The following is a 26,693-nucleotide window of genomic DNA, read 5'->3' as shown; positions in this document are numbered from 1 at the left end:
AGCTGGAGTGCCGAAGGTTGCTGATCCCTGCTCTAGACCCTGGGGAGTGGTCTCTGTGCCAGGAAATTTTTATGAAGATCTGCAAAAAATTGGGAACACCCCAGGTTGACCTCTTTGTGTCAAAACAAAACACAAAAGTAGATTGAATCTGATCCCTAAATCCCAGAGACCATCCTTGGGCAATAGATGCGGGATCTAGCATACGCCTTTCCTCCCTGGGCTCTAATTCCCAGAGCCTTGCAAAAAATATTGAGGGATCCCGTAACAGTAATACTGGTAGTCCCATATTGGCCCAAGAGAAGCTGGTTCTCCATCCTAAAGGAGCTAGCCATGGAGGACCCATGGGAAATTCCATACCAAGCGAACCTTTTATCTCAAGGTCTGATCATACATCAGAACCCCAGCCTATTCAGATTTTCTTCAAAGGGGCCTGGACATGGAACTTAAACCAAGTATGTTAAAAGTACAAATTTCTGCATTGGGAGCTTTCTATGACTCTGACCTATCCAGCCACAGATGGATTAGGAGGTTCATACGGGCAGCGTCCAGAATAAGACCGTCCCTTACCCCAAGGGTACCACAATGGGACTTAAACATAGTATTGAGAGTTCTGACGAAGCCCCCATTCACACCTTTGTCAGACAGATTTTAGGAAAGATGATAACCTCCTAGCTCAGTTTGCAGGGCAGAACAAGGAGAAAAAAAGTTTCCAAGGCCTCTATCGGGCACTGGATTAAATCTACCATCTCATGCTGTTACTCCATGTTACTGTCTGTCTAGCCCGACCAACATTAGAGCCCATTCCACCAGGGCAATGGCATCCTCTTAGGCAGAGAAGGCTGGCGTTTCACTAGATACCATCTGCAAAGCGGCTGCCTGGTCAAGTATAAACACGTTCATAAAACACTATTGTGTTAATGTTTCAGCTGGGGCAGATTTGTCCTTTGGTCAAAAAATTCTGCAAGCTGCTATTACCCCCCCCCCCCCCAACCAAATAATCTGGTAGTTCTTTAGGTAGCCGTCATGGTGGATGATAAGGAAAACCGTAATTAGACTTACCAGTAATTTTGTTTCCCTAAATCCACCATGACGGCTCGGTTATTCCCACCCTGTACATATTTAGGATCTGAGTATGACGTAAAATCGCAAAAATAAATATATATATATATATATATATAGGCGATGAAAAATCAGAGCAGCACTCCTGATAATAAATGTGTGGGTGCCAGCGGTGAACACACCTTACCAGGGTGTAAATTTAGAATAAATGAAAGACACCGCAGCACTCCATTTGGTGAAAAAAGTGGGACCCTTTATTCACCTGTGCGACGTTTCGGTCCGCTCACTGGGACCAGTTGCTTGAGAATGGTCCCAGTGAGCGGACCGAAACGTCGCACAGGTGAATAAAGGGTCCCACTTTTTTCACCAAATGGAGTGCTGCGGTGTCTTTCATTTATTATATATATATATATATATATATATATATATATATATATATATATATATAGGATTTTTGGGTTGATGTATATTTATCACTTGGTCTATACCTATTTAGATAAGCTTTATTTTATAGACACTTAGGCTGCACCCACTTTGGTAATTTGTAAAACACTGAGGGTGAGAGTGGGTGGTGGCCTTTTAAACTCTGTGTTCCTGCCCCTATAGAGGACAAAGGTCATCTCTCTATGGTAGCCGTCATGGTGGATTCAAGGAAACAAAATTACTGGTAAGTCTAATTACATTTTTTTTCTGTACAGGAGATAGAATTAGATAGAATCTAAATTTCCTCTCTGGTCCCTCAGCGAATCTGCCGGATTCCTCATCTCTGCTCTTTGACCTTATAAACACTCACTCATTATGGTTCTGTTATTATCTTACCGATAAGAATGTGGCTTAAGGGCCCTTTTACAGGGGCCGACAATTGAACAGATCATCGCTAACCAGCGTTATTAGTAACAGCCGTTAGCGTTAATCTGGCGGTGTAAATGCATCGCCGAATACCCGATGAACAAGCAAAGCGCTTCATCGGGTAATTGCATCTTTTGTGCAGCACGAAGATCATAGTTTCCCACTACAGATCGTGCTGTGTAAACAGTATGGGGAGGAGCAACGGCATTAAAGATCACTCTTCCCCTTCAGTGGCGTACCGCTAATGGCAGCAGACCACGCAATTGCAATGGGGCCTGTGAGGTTGGGGGCCCGGCCAGGCTGAAGGGCCTCGCTCCCTCAATTTCTCATCTTGCAAGCCTGTCTACACAGCAGCAGGAAGGAGGTTTTGTATGCTAATACCCACTGCTCGTACTGCTTCCCTGCCTGTAAGCCAGATACGGCTGGCCAATAAGCAGTGATATGCCCTGATGCTGTCTCTTCTTATTGGCCAGCTGTATTTCAGCATCACCACATCTAGACTCTGGCTCTGCAGAGGCGTGTCTCCCACTGCCGGCGCCATTGCAGTGAGGGGACAAGAGGCCCGTAGTTCTTTAGGATAAGTTTTTTGAAATCGCCCTCTAGTTTGACAACCAAAGCCATGCCCAGTAACTGCCTCATTGACTGGCACATCGTCGACCTCAGTAAGTAGGAGGCTGCAGGCCTGGTGCAGCAATCTTAATCACTTTGTGTGTGACTAGTGTAATAGTCAGTCACACACTGTGCTGCAATGTGTAGGGAGCTTTACACTGTGGTCTCTAGGTGGTGTGTATATATATATATCTATAGTACCTTTTCATTGGCCTAGTACTGTTAGTACAAGCCACAAAAGCTATTAGTAATAGGACAATCAGAGGCAGAGAATGAGACCCCCTTAAATTACTGCATTTCCCTCATAGACATATGCTTTAAGTTCTAAGGGGGATTCAGTCTCTGACCCTCAGTGCACTATTAAGCTAATAGTCTTTGTGGATTACACTAAATAATAGGACAATGAGAGCTTATATATATTGATCCTTCCGTCCCGTGCATCTGCATGCTTGGCTCGACTGAGCATTGTTATTTAGTGAATCGGAGGAGAGCAGAAAGTCAGTGCCAGACTGATCTTCCCGTGAACAAAAGAATCAGGCAGTTGAATCCAGTATGCCCAATCCTTATCTCCCCTTACACTGGCCATTGGGGAAGAATCGGGAGGACACTATAAACTTTAGTTGTCCAAATCCGCCAAAATGGCGGGTTTGCCCGAAATGCATCTAATGTGTATGGCCAACTATAGAAACAAATTTATGACTAAGGAAGGAGAAGAGGGGAATGACGTGATGTCAATTATATAGATCACTGCAAAATCGGAAAACCAAAACAGTGATCAGTTAATGGCTTAAAACATAACTTTTAATCATGTAGTATTAAAATGATAGACCCTTGGATAATAGTTATAATGGAATAATCAAAAACATAAGCAGCAGTAGGTAAAGACTATAGTGCACGGTGGCACCAGAATCAGTAGATAGAAATAATTAAAGTGCAACGCATGTGTTGTATATACCTGTGAGAGATGTATCAAATCAGGTAAGTTTGAGTTCAGGAAATGTGATCACTCGCCAAATAAAATGGGGGGGGGGGGGGGAACAAATAATAAATAATAATTAGAGACCAGTGTTCTTAGGCTACTTTCACACTAGCGTTCGGGCGGATCCGTTCTGAACGGATCCGCTCATAATAATGCAGACGGAGGCTCCGTTCAGAACGGATCCGTCTGCATTATTTTAGCATATAAAAGCTAAGTGTGAAAATAGCCTCGTACGGATCCGTCCAGACTTTCAATGTAAAGTCAATGGGGGACGGATCCGCCTGAAGATTGAGCCACAGGGTGACATCTTCAAACGGATCCGTCCCCATTGACTTACATTGTAAGTCTGGACGGATCCGCACGCCTCCGCACGGCCAGGCGGACACCCGAACGCTGCAAGCGGCGTTCAGCTGTACGCCTGTCCGTGCGGAGGCGAGCGGAGCGGAGGCTGAACGCCGCCAGACTGATGCAGTCTGAGCGGATCCGCTCCATTCAGACTGCATCAGGGCTGGACGGCTGCGTTCGGGTCCGCTCATGAGCTCCTTCAAACGGAGCTCACGAGCGGACCAGCGAACGCTAGTGTGAAAGGAGCCTTAACGCCTAACTGAAGAATTTTTATTTTTTTTTTAAATTTCTTTTTAATTTTTTTTAATTTTTTTTTATTTGGGGGGGGGGGGGGGGGGTTGGAATTAGAGAGGTATATTAGGGAAGGGGATTATCAGATAAAGCAGCTAAAGTTTAGCTGCTCGTTTAAGCCAGTTGGTGAAAGTGCGCAATAGGAAGATCCTTCGAGCTTCACGCTGCAGTAGGATTGGATCCCAGTCGCAGTCCCCCTTCCCCCCCCCAATAGGTGGTTTGACCAGTTCGATCCCCACTATACTGATATACCGCGGATCTCCCTGATGATGTTCGTGTACATGTCTCGACACTGCTGTGTCTCTGTTATTGGCAATATCACAGAGATGTTCCCCTACACGTCTTTGCAGTTCTCGTTTAGTTTTGCCTATGTACCTGATTTTACAGTCACAGGTTATCTTTTAGATTACGTCACGACTACGGCAGGTTATGAAGTTGCGTATTTGAAAGGAACGTTGTAAATTAGTCCTGGAGAATGCTTTGGAAGGCTTCATCATACCACAAGTGACACAGCCACTCCACCTGAAACAACCCAGTGGTTTGCGATCTAACCAAGTACCAGGAGTGGGCCCTTGGGAGTAGTGGCTGTGGACCAAAACATCCCTGAGACTTTTGCCCCTTCTGAACGTAATATGTTGATAGTCATGTAAAACCCCACGGATGTCCGGGTCCATAAGAAGACTTGACCAATGTTTCCGCAGTACATTCCTTGAGTACGGGGTATTGATATCACTTTTCGGTATGCCTATCGCAATAAGTTATCAGGATAACCTCTAGAGAGAAACTTCTCCTTAAGGTTTTGGGCCTGCCTCACAAACTCAGTCCTCAGAGCAATTCCAGCGTAGACGCAGATATTGTCCGCCTGGAATACCCTTCTTTAAAAGGAGTAGGATGACCACTGGACCAATGTAGGACTGAGTTTGTAGAAGTAGGTTTTCTGTATGTTGTAGTACATAATTCATCCGACTGACCCCTACAGATACAGGTGTCCAAGAATGGTAATGTATTTGCGTCCACCTCATAAGTAAAGCTTAGGCCAATTGCATTGGAATTTAGTTTTTCAACTAACTGTGAAAAGGCAGATCTAGAACTGTTCCAGACAATAAAGATGTCGTTGATGTACCGGGCCCACAATAAAATGGCCCCGGTACTCGACAACAAAACCTCACTGAAGACAACAGTGGACTCCCACCAGCCCAGAAGTAAGTTAACATAAGATGGCACTCAAGAGCAACCCATCGCTGTACCCCTGAGCTGGTGGTAGATCTTGCCATTAAAAAAAAAATTGTGCGACCCCTCATACTCAGTGTTGGACTGCATTCAGGCCTGCCTCGCCAGGAATAGACTAATACAATGCCTCCACATCGATGCCAGCAAGCATTGAATGTTTGTCAATAGTAATGCTCTTGTGTGCCATCCTATGAATCCTGGTAGATTATTATTCCATTTACTATTAGTTGAGTTGCCCTATTTACACCCTTTCATTTGGTCTCTTTAATTATTTATTATTATTATTTTATTTATTATATTATCACATTTCCTGAACTCAAACTTAAATGATTTGATACATCTCTCATAGGTATATACAACATGTAAGTTGATTTTACCTATAAATCACAGGAAAAAATGCACCAAACGGATATGCCACTGACTATACTAGCTAGTCATATAAGCAGATATTAAAAGCTGAGACTTTTGCCAATATATTCCTGTCAGGAACAGATCGGAGCCCATCATGCACCACATCACGGTCATTCGGCATGGCAAGGGTCCTACCACTACGCTAACTATGGTGTGAACACAGTCTGAAGGTGATGAAATACTGCTCACAGCCAGGCTTCCACACAACTGTAACGGAACACCTGGCACCCTGACCGGGTACCTCCGTCGATAGATGCTCCTAGTGCTTTCTGAGGACTCCAAGCACTCCACCTGACACCGTACGCACTGCAGACCCCACGAACCGCCTCAGCTTAGTTGGGGTCTCACCGTCCTCCACCCACGCTGGACCCAAGATCGGGCTTCAGCTTCCAGTGGGTGAACCTCTCCTACATCCAGAGAGCAGGAACTATGAACAAGCTCTTACAAGAGCTTATACTCAGGGGAGTATTGTGATATAGCAATCCCCAAGAGTGTAGTTATCGCATTCCCCAAACATGAGCCAAAACTTCATGAAGGTATAAAAGCAGCCTCTGACTGTACTTGCACGTACAGCCTCTTTTATTCACCATCCACAAACATAGTACTGCCCACAGGGTTTTGAAATACAACCAATCAATATATTAGAACACATACAATGTAAGTACAGCAACCAATCGGACACAGGACAGATATGTAGCAATTCAGGATACACAGAAACAACACATCCCCACAATGCATCATGGTTTCCTCCTCTCTGCCCTGGAGACACCCGAGGAGCAATCCAATTATCTCCCAGGACAAAGGGAAATCGCCAATACACATGTGGAGACAACAGGACAGAAATCACCATTTAAACACACAATGGGACAGAAACACACCCAGCATATTCCCCCCTCTGTCTAGGAGATAATTTGAGTCCATTTCTGTATTTACTCAACTATCTCCTACTCTGAAAAGTTACACTTCTTATAAATTGTTACAACTTTGTGAGTTTACATTGTACATACATATAACATATCAATTTAACCAGTATAACTTGGGGACAAACCTATCCAAAATTCACTTGAATAGGTTCAGGGGTTTAAAAGTTAGTAAAAGTCTCTTAAAGGGCCGTAATCCTGGGGCAGGAGGCTGGCAAAAAGCCCCCTCCAAAACACTGTGGCGAGGTTGGTTTTCGCCACAACAACCGCATAGCAGGAGAACTAATGCAATGTGAATAAAGCAAGACTGTAAGCCACACCCGTATCAGACCATGAGATGGAGGTTACCAGGTGCAAAATAATTTTTAAATGGCAGGAAAAGGCACATTCAATACATATAAGACAAAATCACAGAAATATAGTGGCAAATATGGGGGAACTTCTCAAACCCCAAACACGGTAGCGTGTTTCTCATTGGGGGAGCAGTCCCACCGCATGTGGACTGCAGCAAACTACAATCTCCAGCAAAAAATGCGTACAATGGAGGATGCCGGCGCGGTCCATATGCACCACAAAGGCATCCTACACAAAACGGAGCATTGTGCGGATGAAAATATAATTGTATCAATCACAGAAAAAAATGCACCAAACGGATATGCCACTGACTATACTAGTTAGTCATACAAGCAGATATTAAAAGCTGAGACTTTTGCCAATATATTCCTGTCGGGAACACACATTTCTGTGATTTTGTTTTATATGTATTGAATGTGCCTTTTCCTGGCATTTAAACATTCTTTTGCACCTGGTGGCCTCCATCACACGGTCTGATATGGGTGTGGCTTATGGTCTTGCTTTATTCACATTGCATTAGTTGTCCTGCTATGCGGTTATGTGGAAGTCTGGCTGTGAGCTGGATTTCATCACCTTCAGACTGTGTTCACACCATAGTTAGCGTACTGAGGAAGAGGTCTGAGACCTAGAAACGCGTATAGCGAGTGGAAGAGATCCTTATATTGAAAAGACACCCAATTGTTCTGGAGCCATCAGCTGATTGTCACGAACAAGTAACGAAAAATCGCGCATACAGAGGTTGGTACCGCCCCCGATAAAACAGAAGAACTGCAACCAAGTCAACCGAAGAAGCTGTGGATCACGTGGTTCCTCTGACGTCCCAAGTACGGGGACACGCTGGTGACACGTGATACACCTGCAACACGTGGGACGCCAAGCGGAAAGTCTGAAGGAGTCTCTAGATCACTGCAACGGCATCTTGGAGATAAATTATTGGCTAGCCACACGGCATCGACCAAAAGAAGTTGGGTGAGTGCACAGACTTGTGGTGGGACGCTGCCACAGTCAGAAACAGAAAACTGGACAACAAGCAGTGAGTACATTATAACGCACGAAAACCCACTAGTGTACCATAAGACCGTGATTGTAGATTTAATTATCTATCAGTGAGCTATAATATTGAGACTTTTGAAACTGAAGTGCAATAACGGGACATTATTTGAATGCACTATAGCAAGTATATATGAAATCATTTAGGTTTATGGAATATTTCCATGAATTTTAAACGGTTTTAAACTGTTTTTTGATCTATGAATATTACCTCCTTTTTGAATGATGCATGTAATAATTTCCATGAATTTTTAGGCACTACAATAGAAATAAGTGAGAATATAATCTGAACGTGTATAGTATGTCATATTGCATTTTCCATATTGATTGATTTTGAATAAATGTGTTGTACCTGCTATGTAGTATACCTGATATATAGCACCAGATATTGAGTGCCCACTATATATACTATACAACTATAGAAACAAACTGCAACCTTCCAGTATTTAGTTATGTACTTTTGTGCAGTACATCAGATCTATACACTAAATGAGAAGTGAACAGAGCCTACAGTTCATGTATATACATGTCATATGTAAAATATTATGTCTAAACTGGCATATAAATAGAATACTAATGGGCGACTTCTGTAATATGAGGCAGGACAGATGGGACAGGGCAGCCAATTGAGACGTTTAAGCAAATGGACAACCCCCAACCCTTGACGAGGGTATTGGTTATTCCCGTTCGCCATCTCCATCCACCTTAATAGCCCACCTCTAACAACCCCTTTTTCCACCATTACACTTCCCCACCATTGCCTCCCATGACCAATAAAACACGGACCACCAGCTGGAAATGTAATGGCCACAGCAGCCGTTTATTAAATAACAAATACAACATAACATACATAATACTGTAAACCCCCCAATGGTGGGAGGTCCTTGAAGCCCCAAACATCGAGCTGCCGAACCAGGGTGAGCCATTCTTACCTCCAGCCGTAACGCCCAGCTCAAAGGCACCACCGAATGACCCCCCCCCCCCCCCCCCGCCCTCGATTCACCACAACCTCTCGGTCCACCTGGGAGTCCAATTGTCCTCAGCTTCCACCATGACCAACTCCAAGAACCCCCCCCCCCCCCAACCGCCACCAACGCCCGGACTTGACCACCTCAACTCCGGGCGTTCCTCCACAACCTCCACAAAAAATCATCCAGGTAATGAATCAGCGAATCACAACCTGACTAGTCCACAACCGCCCACTCCAGAAACGAGCTGAACGTTTCGAAGTAAGCGCACGACAGCGAACACCCCATGGGTAAACAACGATCCACAAAGAACCCCCCTTCCCAAAAACACCCCAACAAGTGCTGACACTCCGGATGAACCTGTAACAACCGAAACGCCGCCTCAATGTCCGTCTTCGCCATCAATGCCCCTGCCCCGAAACGCCTCACCCAACCCACTGCCGCATCAAATGACTTGTATACTACGGAACAAACTGCCGGGTCAATCCCATCGTTGACCGAGGAGCCCCTCGGAAACGACAGATGATGTATAAGGCGAAATTTATTCGCCTCCTTCTTGGGAACAACCCCCAATGGCGACACCCTCAAATTAACAGGCGGTGCCAAAAATGGACCCGCTATCCGCCGAGCAACACTTCTTTCCCCAACTTTTCCCCCACCACCTCATGATGCTCCCTAGCCGACCGCAAATTCTTCTTAAGAAACACCGCCTCACCTGGCACAAACGGAATTCTAAAACCTTCCGCAAAACCCAATCCCAACAATTCCGCGGCATCTCTATTGGGGTACCTATCTAACTACGGTTGCATCTTTGCCAGCCGCACTGGCGTCACCCCCTTTACCAGCACTATCTCCCCCTCTACCACCGGCTCCACCCTGCCTGCCCCCCTTAAAACACTGCGCCGCCCCATGAGTCCCTCCGCAACCTGAACATTTGTGCTTAAACTTACATTTAGCGCCGAACCTACAGTTTCCCTCATTGAAAGCAAAACACAGTCCCCTCGCAGAGGCAACCGCCATACCGCCCGTCCCCCCGAAGGGGCTGCACCACACGCACCGGGGCCGTAACCGTTCAACCACAAGGCGATGTCCTTGTGGTCCCACCGCATTTCTGGGCGCACTGCTTTCCGCTGCCGGAATTGCTCGTCATAGCGCAACCATGCAACCCCCCCGTGCACCCGATACGCCTCACCGATTGCGTCCAAATAACAAAACAACCCTGAACATGCCTCCGGTGCCTTCTCCCCAATCACACTTGCCAATATCGCGAACGCCTGCAGCCAGTTTGCGAACGTCCGCGGTATCGGCCTATAACAGCGCTTCTCCTCTTCTTCCCTTTTACCGTCCTCCCTCCGCACCCTATCCAAATTAAAGCGCTCCAGTGGGAGCAGGGAGAAAATCTCCACGTACTCCCCTTTCCAAATCCTCTCCCTCACCTCAGACTTCAAATGCGCCCCCAACGGTCCCTCGAAACAAACATAAACCTCCCCTTTCGCTTTATCATCCACCCGAATAGCCTCCTCCTCCCCATCCGTCCCCGCCTACGTCTGCACCGACACCCCCACGCCCCGCAACCCCCGCTGCTGCTGCTCCCCCGACGACCCAGCACCTGCAGCCACACCGTGCACCCCCCAGGCCTGTAACTGAGTCCCCCCACTCAAACCCCAACTCGCCACCAATCCCGCCAAACCCCCCAACAACTGACCCAGACCCCTATTCAAATCTAACTGGGAGCCACCCCCCACCCCGGCCCCCACACCCTGCATTAGCTGCGCAAGCGGTCCCCACGAAATCTCACCTGGGTGCTGTGTTCCCATCAGCCGCAAGTCCGGACTCCAGATGATCACTCCTCCGCGACGAGCCGTCCCCATCTCGCTGTCCCCTGAGCCCTCTAGGACCAGGGTCGTCCTCTCCAGGATAAACCAAGACGCCGTAACGCTCCTCTCCACCCTGCCTCCCGGCAGGGCAGGCGTGCCCACAGCAGCAGGACCCCTCAGAACAGCTCCTGGGACTGACTGTCACCTGTCCCTTGGCCCCACACGGACCAGGGACGCCGGGGTTAACTTGCAGATTCGCCGCGCTCCTGGCGGCGGAGCCTCCTTAATCGCCGAAATCCTGAGGCCTGCTGCCACCATCAGACCTCCCTGCAGCAGCCCCGCGCTGAACAGTGGACCTCCCACGCCGAGGGGCCGCCTCCGTGCCTGGTCCCGCTCCCCCGCCGTCCTCAATCGATGGCGTAGATGGCCGCGACTGGCCACCCGCAAGGCTCCTCCTACCGTGAGGATTCCTCCCACGTCGGGGCCTAGAGGAAGCTGGAGCCATCGGCGCCCGACGTGGAGGGTCCCGCGAGGGGCTCGTAATGCGGCGCTGAGCCGGAGGGGGGGAAGCCGATGGCGACAGGCGTGCCGGCGGCCTGGCCCGCCGCGGCCGTAACGCCGGATGGGGAGGCAGAACAGGCGCCTCCACCGACCCCCCTCAGCATCGTCCGGACCTGCTCCTGTGCCCACGCTGGGCCTCACCTCCGCCGCCGCCCGCAACTCCACCAGCATGGCTTCCAGCTGCTCCATTCCTGTGGTAAGCTCTGCTTACAGCTTCTCCTCTCTACCAAAATTGCATCCTGCCTACATCCCCTCACCCTATTTAACCCCTTAACTCCACCCCCCAGCTCAAACTAACCTATCCTATCCTCCATCCCTACTTATAGCCCTCCCACTACCCTAATCCGACCCACCCTCACCTCTAGCTCACTAAACCAAACCCCCGTCATGGAGGCCTCCCCTAAAGGGGGCTCCGCCCCCCCTCAGTCCAGCCATTGCTATAACAGAACCCAATCTGGCAGCCATTTTACATTATTTGTTTTGCCAGTATAAGGAGAGGTTGCATTTTGGAGCAGGGACAGTTAGGGACAACAAACACTAGCTAATAGGGCCACAAAAGTCCTTTTAAGGACTGGTATAGGTGTGCTATAGATAGGTGTGATACACAGAGGGGTGCGATATACTTACAATATACTTTCTAAATTCTATTATAGTGCATTTGCAGTGTCCCAGGGGGTCAGTAGTGTAGCTTTAGGTATGCTGGGCTTTGTAGTGCAGGGCAACCCACTAACCTGGGATTCACTGTCGTCTTCAATCTGGGCAGCGACTGGAACAGGCAGTTCATAAATGTTCGTGACGCCAGTGTCAATTGAACGGTGACACGCCGTGTAATGTTATGTGGAATAATGGAGTAACCACGTGATAGCCAACCAAAACTGGAACTTTACTGGCTTTCAGTAGTAATCATGCATGGACATGGGTGGAAACGCAGTTCCATTGAAGACAGTTGATTTGCATATGAAGACAGTGGGTTTGCATAAGTTACAGACAGGCCGGAAATAGCAAGGTGATTTTCAGAGGGTTAAACACAGGACTTGTAGTACAGGAGGCTTGCACTCTATTCCTGACTGATCCTGAAACATGTGACTTCTTCTCCAAGGTCTGATGCCCTAGCTCTGGCGTATCCTTGAATCTGTCTTTATCAAGTACCTCCTCTGTTACCTTGAGTACCTCTTGCTGATTAGACTGGCCTTCTGTTTTATTCTGGGTCTTCAGGCTGTTTAACTATGCCCTTCTTGCTTCTACGAATACGGACTCAGGAGGGGAACCTTCTCCTCGGATCTGGAATCCGGTTACAGGGCTTACTCTACCCTCTCAGCACTGAGTCTAGAAACTTCTGCCTTCCTGAGCTAGGCCCTAGCCTATTTATACTGAACTGGGGGCTCCCTCTGCTGGCTGTGACAAGGATTGCCGGTAACCGGCCTGACTGGCTTAAAGGGAAATACACATTCCAATCTAGCAGTGTCGGGTAGCCTACCCGTATGCTGCACATTCGTATAGTGCAGCAGTTGTGTGTGGTTATGCTGCGATACTGCATCTATAAAGAGGGGCAAACTCTATTGGACTAACTAATTGCAACGGGTGTGATATACCTGTTGCCGCAAAAAAAAACAGGTGCCTCAGACTGATGCCGTACAGTGGCGACCGTTCACCATACAGTTCCACTGTAAAAAACATACGTAAACGTATGCATTTTTTTAATGGACTCTGCAGGATACAAAAACGTGGATGCTGCACATTTGTATACATCAAACCGATATGAAATAAAAAATTTCTAGGCTCCAGCAGGGCACATTTGAGAGTTTCCTTTTAAGACGCATAATAATGGCCCCTGATTAAAATGCATACTTTTTGTAGGAATTTTTGCCAACGATCCCCCTCTGGTATATCACTGTCCATGTTGTGGGACTATTTGTGCACTTCTAGTAAGTGTTTGCTGGCTGCAAATATGACCTGAAGGTTTTTTAGTTTCGCCTGCCATTAAAGTGAATGGGGCCCTCCGCGAACGTGCGGTTTGCGAACATTTGATCGCGAACATGCGTTTGCTAATGATCCTGGCCGATGTTCGTCCATCACTAGACTTTACTCTGTCAGGGTACATTCACTGACAGTGGAAAGAAAACAAAATGGGTACACTCTGTTTTTCATGGCCATTTTGCATCCATATGTGCATCTATTTTCTGGCCTTGTATATGTTTTTAATGTCTGTTTTGCATCTTTTTTTTTTTTTTTTTAACAACTATTATTTTTTTAATCATGGTTTTTTTTTTTTTTTTTTTTTTTTTTAACATCCCAACCCTGCAGTGCCTTCACAGTATACATAGTGCACTACGGACATCAAATGCCCCCATAGTGCCCTAAGTATGATTAGTGCCAGTATGATTGTTCCCAATGATTAAAAATCCCTTTAGTGCCCCCAGTATGATTAATGGCCTTTTTATTACGATTAACCCCTTAATGACCACCCATACCCCTTTTTACGGTAGTCAACAAGGGGCCTTAGGGTTAGCCACCGCATTTTCGCGGTAACCCGGTCTAAGGCTCAGCTCTCACGAGAGCTGCGCTCCGGCTCTAACAGCACCGACCTGCAGAAGTGCTGATCCAGGCTATTTAACCCCTTACATGCCGCCTCCAATGGCACCCCCCGCATGTAAACAGTGACGGGGAGAGTGGACGCCCCCTGTCTCCCATCAGCACCCCAGAAATTAGATCACGGAGTGCCGATGTGTGTGTATTAGCAGGCTGGGAACTAGTATAGGCCTCAAGCCTGCCTTGAGCGTTCTCCAGCAGGCTGCGCCTCCCTGGCACAGCCTGCTGGTCGATGTCAGCATAACACTGACACTAAAATGCAATACACTAAAGGAATAGTGCCGTGTATTTTAGAAGCAAAATATGGCCTGTTATAGTCCCCTAAAATTTCCCCCACTTCTTTGGTATCGCCGCATCTGTAGCGACTACACAGAGATCATGTAAATTATCCCTTACGGTGAATACTTTTCAGGAAAGTTGCGAGGCCAATGTAGAAACGGCACAATATTTTTTACACCACAAAAGTCGTGTATTCAAATGATAAATCACTGGTAACAGGAGTTGTCCCAAAAGATTGGAAATTGGCAAATGTTGTGCCATTCACAAGAAAGGTAGTAGGGAGGAATCGGGCAACTACAGCCCAGTAAGGCCTCTTTCACACTTGCGTTGTCCGGATCCGGAAAAACGCAAGTGTACTGAAAGCATTTGAAGACGGATCCGTCTTCAAAATGCTTTCAGTGTTACTATGGCACCCAGGACGCTATTAAAGTCCTGGTTGCCATAGTAGGAGCGGGGGAGTGGCATACTTACAGTCCGCGCGGCTCCCGGGGCGCTCCAGAATGACGTCAGAGCGCCCCATGCGCATGGATGACGTGCCATGCGATCACGTGATCCATGCGCTTGGGGCGCCCTGACGTCACTCTGGAGCGCCCCGGGAGCCTCACGGACGGTAAGTATGCTGCTCCCCCGCTCCCCACTACACTTTACCATGGCTGCCAGGACTTTAGCATCCCGGCAGCCATGGTAACCACTCTAAAAAAAGCTAAACGTCGGATCCGGCAATGAGCCGAAACGACGTTTAGCTTAAGGCCGGATCCGGATCAATGCCTTTCAATGGGCATTAATTCCGGATTCGGCCTTGCGGCAAGTCTTCAGGATTTTTGGCCGGAGCAAAAAGCGCAGCATGCTGCGGTATTTTCTCCGGCCAAAAAACGTTCCGTTCCGGAACTGAAGACATCCTGATGCATCCTGAACGGATTTCACTCCATTCAGAATGCATTAGGATAATCCTGATCAGGATTCTTCCGGCATAGAGCCCCGACGACGGAACTCTATGCCGGAAGACAATAACGCAAGTGTGAAAGAGCCCTAAGCCTGACATCAATAGTAAGAAATTAATGGAAACCATACTTAAGGAGAGGATTGTGGAACATCTAAAATCCCATAGATTGAAAGATGAAAAACAGCATGGGTTTACTTTAGGGAGATCATGTCAAACTAATCTTATTGATTATTTATTTATTTTTTTGATTGGGTGACTAAAATAATAGATGGTGGAGGTGCAGTAGACATCACTTATCTAGACTTTAGTAAGGCTTTTGATACTGTCCCACATAGAAGGCTTATCAATAAATTGCAGTCATTGGGCTTGGACTCCCATATTGTTGAATGGATTAGGCAGTGGCTGAGGGACAGACAACAGAGGGTTGTAGTCAATGGAGTATATTCAAGGACCTTAACATGTATAGCTTGGAAGAAAGACGAGACAGAGGGGATATGATAGAAACGTTTAAATACATAAAGGGAATCAACAAGATAAAAGAGGAGAGAATATTTAAAAGAAGAAAAACTGCTACATGAGGACATAGTTTTAAATTAGAGGGGCAAAGGTTTAAAAGTAATATCAGGAAGTATTAGGCTACTTTCACACTTGTGGCAGGACGGATCCGACAGGCTGTTAACCATGTCGGATCCGTCCTGCGGCTATTTCGCCGTGCCGCCGGACCACTTCTCCGTCCGCATTGACTATAATGGGGACGGGGGCGGAGCTCCGGCGCAGCACGGCGGTGCACGGCTAAAGCCGCCGGACTAAAAAGCCTGACATGCAGTAATTTTAGTCCGGCGGCCTTTCACCGTGCACCGCCGTGCTGCGCCGGAGCTCCGCCCCCGTCCCCATTATAGTCAATGGGGACGGAGCGGCGGTACGGCGAAATAGCCACAGGACGGATCAGACATGGTGAACAGCTTACTTTACTGAGAGAGTAGTGGATGCATGGAATAGCCTTCCTGCAGAAGTGGTAGCTGCAAATACAGTGAAGGAGTTTAAGCATGCATGGGATAGGCATAAGACCATCCTTCATCCTTCATATAAGATAGGGCCAGGGGCTATCCATAGTATTTAGTATATTGGGCAGACTAGATGGGCCAAATGGTTCTTATCTGCCGACACATTCTTTGTTTCTATAAATGTGGCCCAATCTCTGTTTCTATCCGTCTCTCATTGATTTCAGTGTAAATTCCAGGACAGAATAGTGTGGTGTCTCCGCTGTTCTGTCCTTCAAAAAATAGTTTCACGTTTTTCCATCTATAGTCTATGGGTGCAACAAGCAATATGTTTCAATGCTTTTTTTACCGCACTGAAACGCATACGCTCAATGTAAAGCAAAACCAAGACGTGAAGAGCCTCTTACATATTTCATACCGTTCTGCTTTTGCATCCTGACAGTATTCTGGCTAGGGATGAGCGAACTCGAACTGTATAGTTCGGGTTCGTACCGAATTTTGGGGTGTCCGTGACACGGACCCGAACCCGGACATTTTCGTAAAAGTCCGGGTTCGGGTTCGGTGTTCGTCGCTTTCTTGGCGCTTTTGTGACGCTTTCTTGGCGCTTTTTGAAAGGCTGCAAAGCAGCCAATCAACAAGCGTCATACTACTTGCCCCAAGAGGCCATCACAGCCATGCCTACTATTGGCATGGCTGTGATTGGCCAGAGCACCATGTGACCCAGCCTCTATTTAAGCTGGAGTCACATAGCGCCGCCCGTCACTCTGCTCTGATTAGCGTAGGGAGAGGTTGCGGCTGCGACAGTAGGGCGAGATTAGGCAGATTAACTCCTCCAAAGGACTTGATTAACTGATCGATCTGCAGCTGTGGATCATTGAGCTGCTGATCCTCAATTGCTCACTGTTTTTAGGCTGCCCAGACCGTTTGTCAGTCACATTTTTCTGGGGTGATCGGCGGCCATTTTGTGTCTTGTGGTGCGCCAGCACAAGCTGCGACCAAGTGCATTTAACCCTCAATGGTGTGGTTGTTTTTTGGCTAAAGCCTACATCAGGGTGAAGCTGTCATACCAAGTGCATTTAACCAGCAATAGTCTGTTCATTTTTTGGCCATATACAAAATCAGGGGCAAGCTGCGCCTGTCACCAAGTGCATTTAACCCTCAATGGTGTGGTTGTTTTTTGGCTAAAGCCTACATCAGGGTGAAGCTGTCACACCAAGTGCATTTAACCAGCAATAGTCTGTTCATTTTTTGGCCATATACAAAATCAGGGGCAAGCTGCGCCTGTCACCAAGTGCATTTAACCCTCAATGGTGTGGTTGTTTTTTGGCTAAAGCCTACATCAGGGTGAAGCTGTCACACCAAGTGCATTTAACCAGCAATAGTCTGTTCATTTTTTGGCCATATACAAAATCAGGGGCAAGCTGCGCCTGTCACCAAGTGCATTTAACCCTCAATGGTGTGGTTGTTTTTTGGCTAAAGCCTACATCAGGGTGAAGCTGTCACACCAAGTGCATTTAACCAGCAATAGTCTGTTCATTTTTTGGCCATATACAAAATCAGGGGCAAGCTGCGCCTGTCACCAAGTGCATTTAACCCTCAATGGTGTGGTTGTTTTCTGGCTAAAGCCTACATCAGGGTGAAGCTGTCACACCAAGTGCATTTAACCAGCAATAGTCTGTTTATTTTTTGGCCATATACTACATCAGGGGCAAGCTGCGCCCGTCACCAAGTGCATTTAACCCTCAGTAGTGTGGTTGGTCAAGCTGTGACACCAAGTGCATTTAACCAGCAATAGTCTGTTCATTTTTTGGCCATATACTACATCAGGGGCAAGCTGCGCCCGTCACCAAGTGCATTTAACCAGCAATAGTGTGGTTATTTTTTGGCCATATCCCAGTCTAATTCTGTCACTAAATCCATACCGGTCACCCAGCGCCTAAATACTAGGCCTCAAATTTATATCCCGCTAAATCTCTCGTTACCGCTGTCCTGTTGTAGCTGGGAAAGTTATTTAGTGTCCGTCAAAGCACATTTTTTCTTCTGGGTTGAAATACAATTCCCAATTTAGCAATTTCATAATTTAGTGGTTTCTGCTATATCAGAGCTATTTGAAATCTATCCCTAAAAGGGTAGATCATATTGAAGGTGCACATAGGGTCATTCAGAATAACTTCACACACACCCGCTACTGTGTATTTTCAAGTCTAATTCTGTCACTAAACCCATACCTGTCACCCAGCGCCTAAATACTAGGCCTCAAATTTATATCCTGCTAAATCTCTCGTTACCGCTGTCCTGTTGTAGCTGGGAAAGTTATTTAGTGTCCGTCAAAGCACATTTTTTGTTCTGGGTTGAAATACAATTCCCAATTTAGCAATTTCATAATTTAGTGGTTTCTGCTATATCAGAGCTATTTGAAATCTATCCCTAAAAGGGTAGATCATATTGAAGGTGCACATAGGGTCATTCAGAATAACTTCACACACACCCGCTACTGTGTATTTCCAAGTCTAATTCTGTCACTAAACCCATACCTGTCACCCAGCGCCTAAATACTAGGCCTCAAATTTATATCCCGCTAAATCTCTCGTTACCGCTGTCCTGTTGTAGCTGGGAAAGTTATTTAGTGTCCGTCAAAGCACATTTTTTGTTCTGGGTTGAAGTACAATTCCCAATTTAGCAATTTCATAATTTAGTGGTTTCTGCTATATCAGAGCTATTTGAAATCTATCCCTAAAAGGGTATATAATATTCAAGGTGCACATTGGGTCATTCAGAATAACTTCACACACACCCGCTACTGTGTATTTCCAAGTCTAATTCTGTCACTAAACCCATACCTGTCACCCAGCGCCTAAATACTAGGCCTCAAATTTATATCCTGCTAAATCTCTCGTTACCGCTGTACTGTTGTTGCTGGGCAAGATATTTAGTGTCCGTCAAAGCACATTTTTTGTTCTGGGTTGAAATACAATTCCCAATTTAGCAATTTCATAATTTAGTGGTTCCTGCTATATCAGAGCTATTTGAAATCTATCCCAAAAAGGGTATATAATATTCAAGGTGCACATAGGGTCATTCAGAATAACTTCACACACACGCTTCTGTGCATTTCCAAGTCTAATTCTGTCACTAAATCCATACCGGTCACCCAGCGCCTAAATACTAGGCCTCAAATTTATATCCCGCTGAATTTGAATACAATACATTGGGCCAAATAATATATTTGTTGTTGTGGTGAACCATAACAATGAGAAAAACATCTAGTAAGGGACGCGGACGTGGACATGGTCGTGGTGGTGTTAGTGGACCCTCTGGTGCTGGGAGAGGACGTGGCCGTTCTGCCACATCCACACGTCCTAGTGTACCAACTACCTCAGGTCCCAGTAGCCGCCAGAATTTACAGCGATATATGGTGGGGCCCAATGCCGTTCTAAGGATGGTAAGGCCTGAGCAGGTACAGGCATTAGTCAATTGGGTGGCCGACAGTGGATCCAGCACGTTCACATTATCTCCCACCCAGTCTTCTGCAGAAAGCGCACAGATGGCGCCTGAAAACCAACCCCATCAGTCTGTCACATCACCCCCATGCATACCAGGGAAACTGTCTCAGCCTCAAGTTATGCAGCAGTCTCTTATGCTGTTTGAAGACTCCGCTGGCAGGGTTTCCCAAGGGCATCCACCTAGCCCTTCCCCAGCGGTGAAAGACATAGAATGCACTGACGCACAACCACTTATGTTTCCTGATGATGAGGACATGGGAATACCACCTCAGCATGTCTCTGATGATGACGAAACACAGGTGCCAACTGCTGCGTCTTTCTGCAGTGTGCAGACTGAACAGGAGGTCAGGGATCAAGACTGGGTGGAAGACGATGCAGGGGACGATGAGGTCCTAGACCCCACATGGAATGAAGGTCGTGCCACTGACTTTCACAGTTCGGAGGAAGAGGCAGTGGTGAGACCGAGCCAACAGCGTAGCAAAAGAGGGAGCAGTGGGCAAAAGCAGAACACCCGCCGCCAAGAGACTCCGCCTGCTACTGACCGCCGCCATCTGGGACCGAGCACCCCAAAGGCAGCTTCAAGGAGTTCCCTGGCATGGCACTTCTTCAAACAATGTGCTGACGACAAGACCCGAGTGGTTTGCACGCTGTGCCATCAGAGCCTGAAGCGAGGCATTAACGTTCTGAACCTGAGCACAACCTGCATGACCAGGCACCTGCATGCAAAGCATGAACTGCAGTGGAGTAAACACCTTAAAACCAAGGAAGTCACTCAGGCTCCCCCTGCTACCTCTTCTGCTGCTGCCGCCTCGGCCTATTCTGCTGCTGCCGCCTCGGCCTCTTCCTCCGCCTCTGGAGGAACGTTGGCACCTGCCGCCCAGCAAACAGGGGATGTACCACCAACACCACCACCACCACCTCCGTCACCAAGCGTCTCAACCATGTCACACGCCAGCGTTCAGCTCTCCATCTCACAAACATTTGATAGAAAGCGTAAATTCCCACCTAGCCACCCTCGATCCCTGGCCCTGAATGCCAGCATTTCTAAACTACTGGCCTATGAAATGCTGTCATTTAGGCTGGTGGACACAGACAGCTTCAAACAGCTCATGTCGCTTGCTGTCCCACAGTATGTTGTTCCCAGCCGGCACTACTTCTCCAAGAGAGCCGTGCCTTCCCTGCACAACCAAGTATCCGATAAAATCAAGTGTGCACTGCGCAACGCCATCTGTAGCAAGGTCCACCTAACCACAGATACGTGGACCAGTAAGCACGGCCAGGGACGCTATATCTCCCTAACTGCACACTGGGTAAATGTAGTGGCAGCTGGGCCCCAGGCGGAGAGCTGTTTGGCGCACGTCCTTCCGCCGCCAAGGATCGCAGGGCAACATTCTTTGCCTCCTGTTGCCACCTCCTCCTTCTCGGCTTCCTCCTCCTCTTCTTCCACCTGCTCATCCAGTCAGCCACACACCTTCACCACCAACTTCAGCACAGCCCGGGGTAAACGTCAGCAGGCCATTCTGAAACTCATATGTTTGGGGGACAGGCCCCACACCGCACAGGAGTTGTGGCGGGGTATTGAACAACAGACCGACGAGTGGTTGCTGCCGGTGAGCCTCAAGCCCGGCCTGGTGGTGTGTGATAATGGGCGAAATCTCGTTGCAGCTCTGGGACTAGCCAATTTGACGCACATCCCTTGCTTGGCGCATGTGCTGAATTTGGTGGTGCAGAAGTTCATTCACAACTACCCCGACATGTCAGAGCTGCTGCATAAAGTGCGGGCCGTCTGTTCGCGCTTCCGGCGTTCACATCCTGCCGCTGCTCGCCTGTCTGCGCTACAGCGTAACTTCGGCCTTCCCGCTCACCGCCTCATATGCGACGTGCCCACCAGGTGGAACTCCACCTTGCACATGCTGGACAGACTGTGCGAGCAGCAGCAGGCCATAGTGGAGTTTCAGCTGCAGCACGCACGGGTCAGTCGCACTACAGAACAGCACCACTTCACCACCAATGACTGGGCCTCCATGCGAGACCTGTGTGCCCTGTTGCGCTGTTTCGAGTACTCCACCAACATGGCCAGTGGCGATGACACCGTTATCAGCGTTACAATACCACTTCTATGTCTCCTTGAGAAAACACTTAGGGCGATGATGGAAGAGGAGGTGGCCCAGGAGGAGGAGGAGGAGGAGGAGGAAGAGGGGTCATTTTTAGCACTTTCAGGCCAGTCTCTTCGAAGTGACTCAGAGGGAGGTTTTTGGCAACAGCAGAGGCCAGGTACAAATGTGGCCAGCCAGGGCCCACTACTGGAGGACGAGGAGGACGAGGATGAGGAGGAGGTGGAGGAGGATGAGGATGAAGCATGGTCACAGCGGGGTGGCACCCAACGCAGCTCGGGTCCATCACTGGTGCGTGGCTGGGGGGAAAGGCAGGACGATGACGATACGCCTCCCACAGAGGACAGCTTGTCCTTACCCCTGGGCAGCCTGGCACACATGAGCGACTACATGCTGCAGTGCCTGCGCAACGACAGCAGAGTTGCCCACATTTTAACCTGTGCGGACTACTGGGTTGCCACCCTGCTGGATCCACGCTACAAAGACAATGTGCCCACCTTACTTCCTGCACTGGAGCGTGATAGGAAGATGCGCGAGTACAAGCGCACGTTGGTAGACGCGCTACTGAGAGCATTCCCAAATGTCACAGGGGAACAAGTGGAAGCCCAAGGCCAAGGCAGAGGAGGAGCAAGAGGTCGCCAAGGCAGCTGTGTCACGGCCAGCTCCTCTGAGGGCAGGGTTAGCATGGCAGAGATGTGGAAAACTTTTGTCAACACGCCACAGCTAACTGCACCACCACCTGATACGCAACGTGTTAGCAGGAGGCAACATTTCACTAACATGGTGGAACAGTACGTGTGCACACCCCTCCACGTACTGACTGATGGTTCGGCCCCATTCAACTTCTGGGTCTCTAAATTGTCCACGTGGCCAGAGCTAGCCTTTTATGCCTTGGAGGTGCTGGCCTGCCCGGCAGCCAGCGTTTTGTCTGAACGTGTATTCAGCACGGCAGGGGGCGTCATTACAGACAAACGCAGCCGCCTGTCTACAGCCAATGTGGACAAGCTGACGTTCATAAAAATGAACCAGGCATGGATCCCACAGGACCTGTCCGTCCCTTGTCCAGATTAGACATTAACTACCTCCCCATAACCATATATTATTGGACTCCAGGGCACTTCCTCATTCAATCCTATTTTTATTTTCATTTTACCATTATATTGCAAGGCTACCCAAAGTTGAATGAACCTCTCCTCTGCCTGTGTGCTAGGCCTAAATATATGCCAATGGATTGTTGCAGTGGTGGCTGACGTGAAGCCTCATTCTCTGCTATGACATGCAGACTGATTCTCTGGTGACATGAAGCCAGATTGCTCTGTTACGGGACCTCTCTCCTCTGCCTGGGTGCTGGGCCTGAATTTATGACAATGGACTGTTGCAGTGGTGGCTGACGTGAAGCCTGATTCTCTGCTATGACATGCAGACTGATTCTCTGCTGACATGAAGCCAGATCCTCTGTTGCGGGACCTCTCTCCTCTGCCTGGGTGCTGGGCCTAAATTTATGAAAATGGACTGTTGCAGTGGTGGGTGACGTGAAGCCTCATTCTCTGCTATGACATGCAGACTGATTCTCTGCTGACATGAAGCCAGATTGTCTGTTACGGGACCTCTCTCCTCTGCCTGGGTGCTGGGCCTAAATATCTGACAATGGACTGTTGCATTGGTGGCTGACGTGAAGCCTGATTCTCTGCTATGATATGAAGACTGATTCTCTGCTGACATGAAGCCAGATTGTCTGTTACGGGACCTCTCTCCTCTGCCTGTGTGCTAGGCCTAAATATATGCCAATGGATTGTTGCAGTGGTGGCTGACGTGAAGCCTGATTCTCTGCTATGACATGCAGACTAATTCTCTGCTGACATGAAGCCAGATTGTCTGTTACGGGACCTCTCTCCTCTGCCTGGGTGCTGGGCCTAAATTTATGACAATGGACTGTTGCAGTGGTGGCTGACGTGAAGCCTGATTCTCTGCTATGACATGCAGACTGATTCTCTGCTGACATGAAGCCAGATCCTCTGTTACGGGACCTCTCTCCTCTGCCTGGGTGCTGGGCCTAAATTTATGAAAATGGACTGTTGCAGTGGTGGGTGACGTGAAGCCTCATTCTCTGCTATGACATGCAGACTGATTCTCTGCTGACATGAAGCCAGATTGTCTGTTACGGGACCTCTCTCCTCTGCCTGGGTGCTGGGCCTGAATTTATGACAATGGACTGTTGCAGTGGTGGCTGACGTGAAGCCTGATTCTCTGCTATGACATGCAGACTAATTCTCTGCTGACATGAAGCCAGATTGTCTGTTACGGGACCTCTCTCCTCTGCCTGGGTGCTGGGCCTAAATTTATGAAAATGGACTCTTACAGTGGTGGGTGACGTGAAGCCTGATTCTCTGCTATGACATGAAGACTGATTCTCTGCTGACATGAAGCCAGATCCTCTGTTACGGGACCTCTCTCCTCTGCCTGGGTGCTGGGCCTAAATATCTGACAATGGACTGTTGCATTGGTGGCTGACGTGAAGCCTGATTCTCTGCTATGATATGAAGACTGATTCTCTGCTGACATGAAGCCAGATTGTCTGTTACGGGACCTCTCTCCTCTGCCTGTGTGCTAGGCCTAAATATATGCCAATGGATTGTTGCAGTGGTGGCTGACGTGAAGCCTGATTCTCTGCTATGACATGCAGACTGATTCTCTGGTGACATGAAGCCAGATCCTCTGTTACGGGACCTCTCTCCTCTGCCTGGGTGCTGGGCCTAAATTTATGAAAATGGACTGTTGCAGTGGTGGGTGACGTGAAGCCTGATTCTCTGCTATGACATGCAGACTGATTCTCTGGTGACATGAAGCCAGATCCTCTGTTACGGGACCTCTCTCCTCTGCCTGGGTGCTGGGCCTAAATTTATGAAAATGGACTGTTGCAGTGGTGGGTGACGTGAAGCCTCATTCTCTGCTATGACATGCAGACTGATTCTCTGCTGACATGAAGCCAGATTGTCTGTTACGGGACCTCTCTCCTCTGCCTGGGTGCTGGGCCTGAATTTATGACAATGGACTGTTGCAGTGGTGGCTGACGTGAAGCCTGATTCTCTGCTATGATATGAAGACTGATTCTCTGCTGACATGAAGCCAGATTGTCTGTTACGGGACCTCTCTCCTCTGCCTGGGTGCCGGGGCCTAAATATCTGAGAATGGACTGTTCCAGTGGTGGGTAACGGGAAGCCAGATTCTCTGCTATGATATGAAGACTGATTCTCTGCTGACATGAAGCCAGATTGTCTGTTACGGGACCTCTCTCCTCTGCCTGGGTGCTGGGCCTAAATTTATGAAAATGGACTCTTACAGTGGTGGGTGACGTGAAGCCTGATTCTCTGCTATGACATGAAGACTGATTCTCTGCTGACATGAAGCCAGATTGTCTGTTACGGGACCTCTCTCCTCTGCCTGGGTGCCGGGGCCTAAATATCTGAGAATGGACTGTTCCAGTGGTGGGTGACGGGAAGCCAGATTCTCTGCTATGGAACCTCTCTCCAATTGATTTTGGTTAATTTTTATTTATTAAATTTTTATTTTAATTAATTTCCCTATCCACATTTGTTTGCAGGGGATTTACCTACATGTTGCTGCCTTTTGCAGCCCTCTAGCCCTTTCCTGGGCTGTTTTACAGCCGTTTTAGTGCCGAAAAGTTCGGGTCCCCATTGACTTCAATGGGGTTCGGGTTCGGGACGAAGTTCGGATCGGGTTCGGATCCCGAACCCGAACATTTCCGGGATGTTCGGCCGAACTTCTCGAACCCGAACATCCAGGTGTTCGCTCAACTCTAATTCTGGCTGATACATGGTGGACGTTCCTTTGCCTCTGTGGTCTATAGCTCGATTAATTCTCGCCAATTTTCTCCATTACTCCATTGGTACTTTTCCATTATTGTTCCGGTGATGATTGTGACTTCGATACTAACGTGAACCAGAGAATGGGTTCTGCAGTGATTTTCATATAACATTGTTTTGCCACAAGAACCTATAAATCATTACTTGACCCCGGTGAGGCTGGGGTTAGCTTTAAAACTAACTTTATTCCCTGTTTCAAGGGACATTAAGCAGGGCAATAAATAACACAAGCCGTTCAGTAGCACAAGAGCAGCAGCCTGCATGCTTAACCCCTGGTTTACAGGCAGAAAGCTAGATGCTTGTTGTTAAAATGTCACTGGAATCTCTTAAAGGGAATGTGTCATTAGAAAATGACCTGTTGTTGAAAAAAAAAATATATATATATATATATATATATATGTGTGTGTGTGTGTGTGTGTGTGTGTATAAATATATATATATATATATAATATACATATACTTTCCTCACTCCCCGACACCTGTGTCTCTTCTGAAGCCCGTGCGCGGATGAAGACATCTGGTGTCAGGGTGTAGGCAGCCAATGGCAGGCGATGATGAGGACGAGCCTCCCTAGCATTGCGGGTGACACTAGGGAGGCTTGTTCCCTTCACGGCCTGCCATTGGCTAATCCCAACTGCCTAACCTCCCCCCTGTCACCGGATGTTTTTATTCGCTAACTGGGAGGAGAAGCAGTGGTGGTCGTGCGGACTTGAGAAGTGACGCATGTGCCAGTGAGCGAGGTAAGTACATTTGCATGTGAGGGGCCTAGGCATATGGGGAGAAGGGGCATTTCAGAACTCTGATAACCCCTTTAGCTCATTCTAATAATCCTGTCTTTAAAAACACCTCTGTGTACAGATAAGACAAATCTTATCTATTCTTTCCTTGTACAATGGCCTCTGCGCAGGAAACTCTCCCATAGAAGTCAATGAGGTCC

At 48.0% G+C, this 26,693-nt stretch overlaps 1 protein-coding gene across 3 annotated transcripts in view; it reads left to right on the top strand.

Annotated features, from left to right (window-relative positions):
* The window catches only part of KCNJ5 (potassium inwardly rectifying channel subfamily J member 5), a 66,966-nt gene that overhangs the window by 37,989 nt on the left and 2,284 nt on the right, over window positions 1–26,693 (top strand). The gene's annotated exons all lie outside the window — the stretch shown is intronic.

Source organism: Bufo gargarizans, chromosome 2, assembly GCF_014858855.1.
Source record: "Bufo gargarizans isolate SCDJY-AF-19 chromosome 2, ASM1485885v1, whole genome shotgun sequence".
Lineage (NCBI taxonomy): Eukaryota > Metazoa > Chordata > Amphibia > Anura > Bufonidae > Bufo > Bufo gargarizans.
This window is presented reverse-complemented; position numbering and strand designations above follow the sequence as displayed.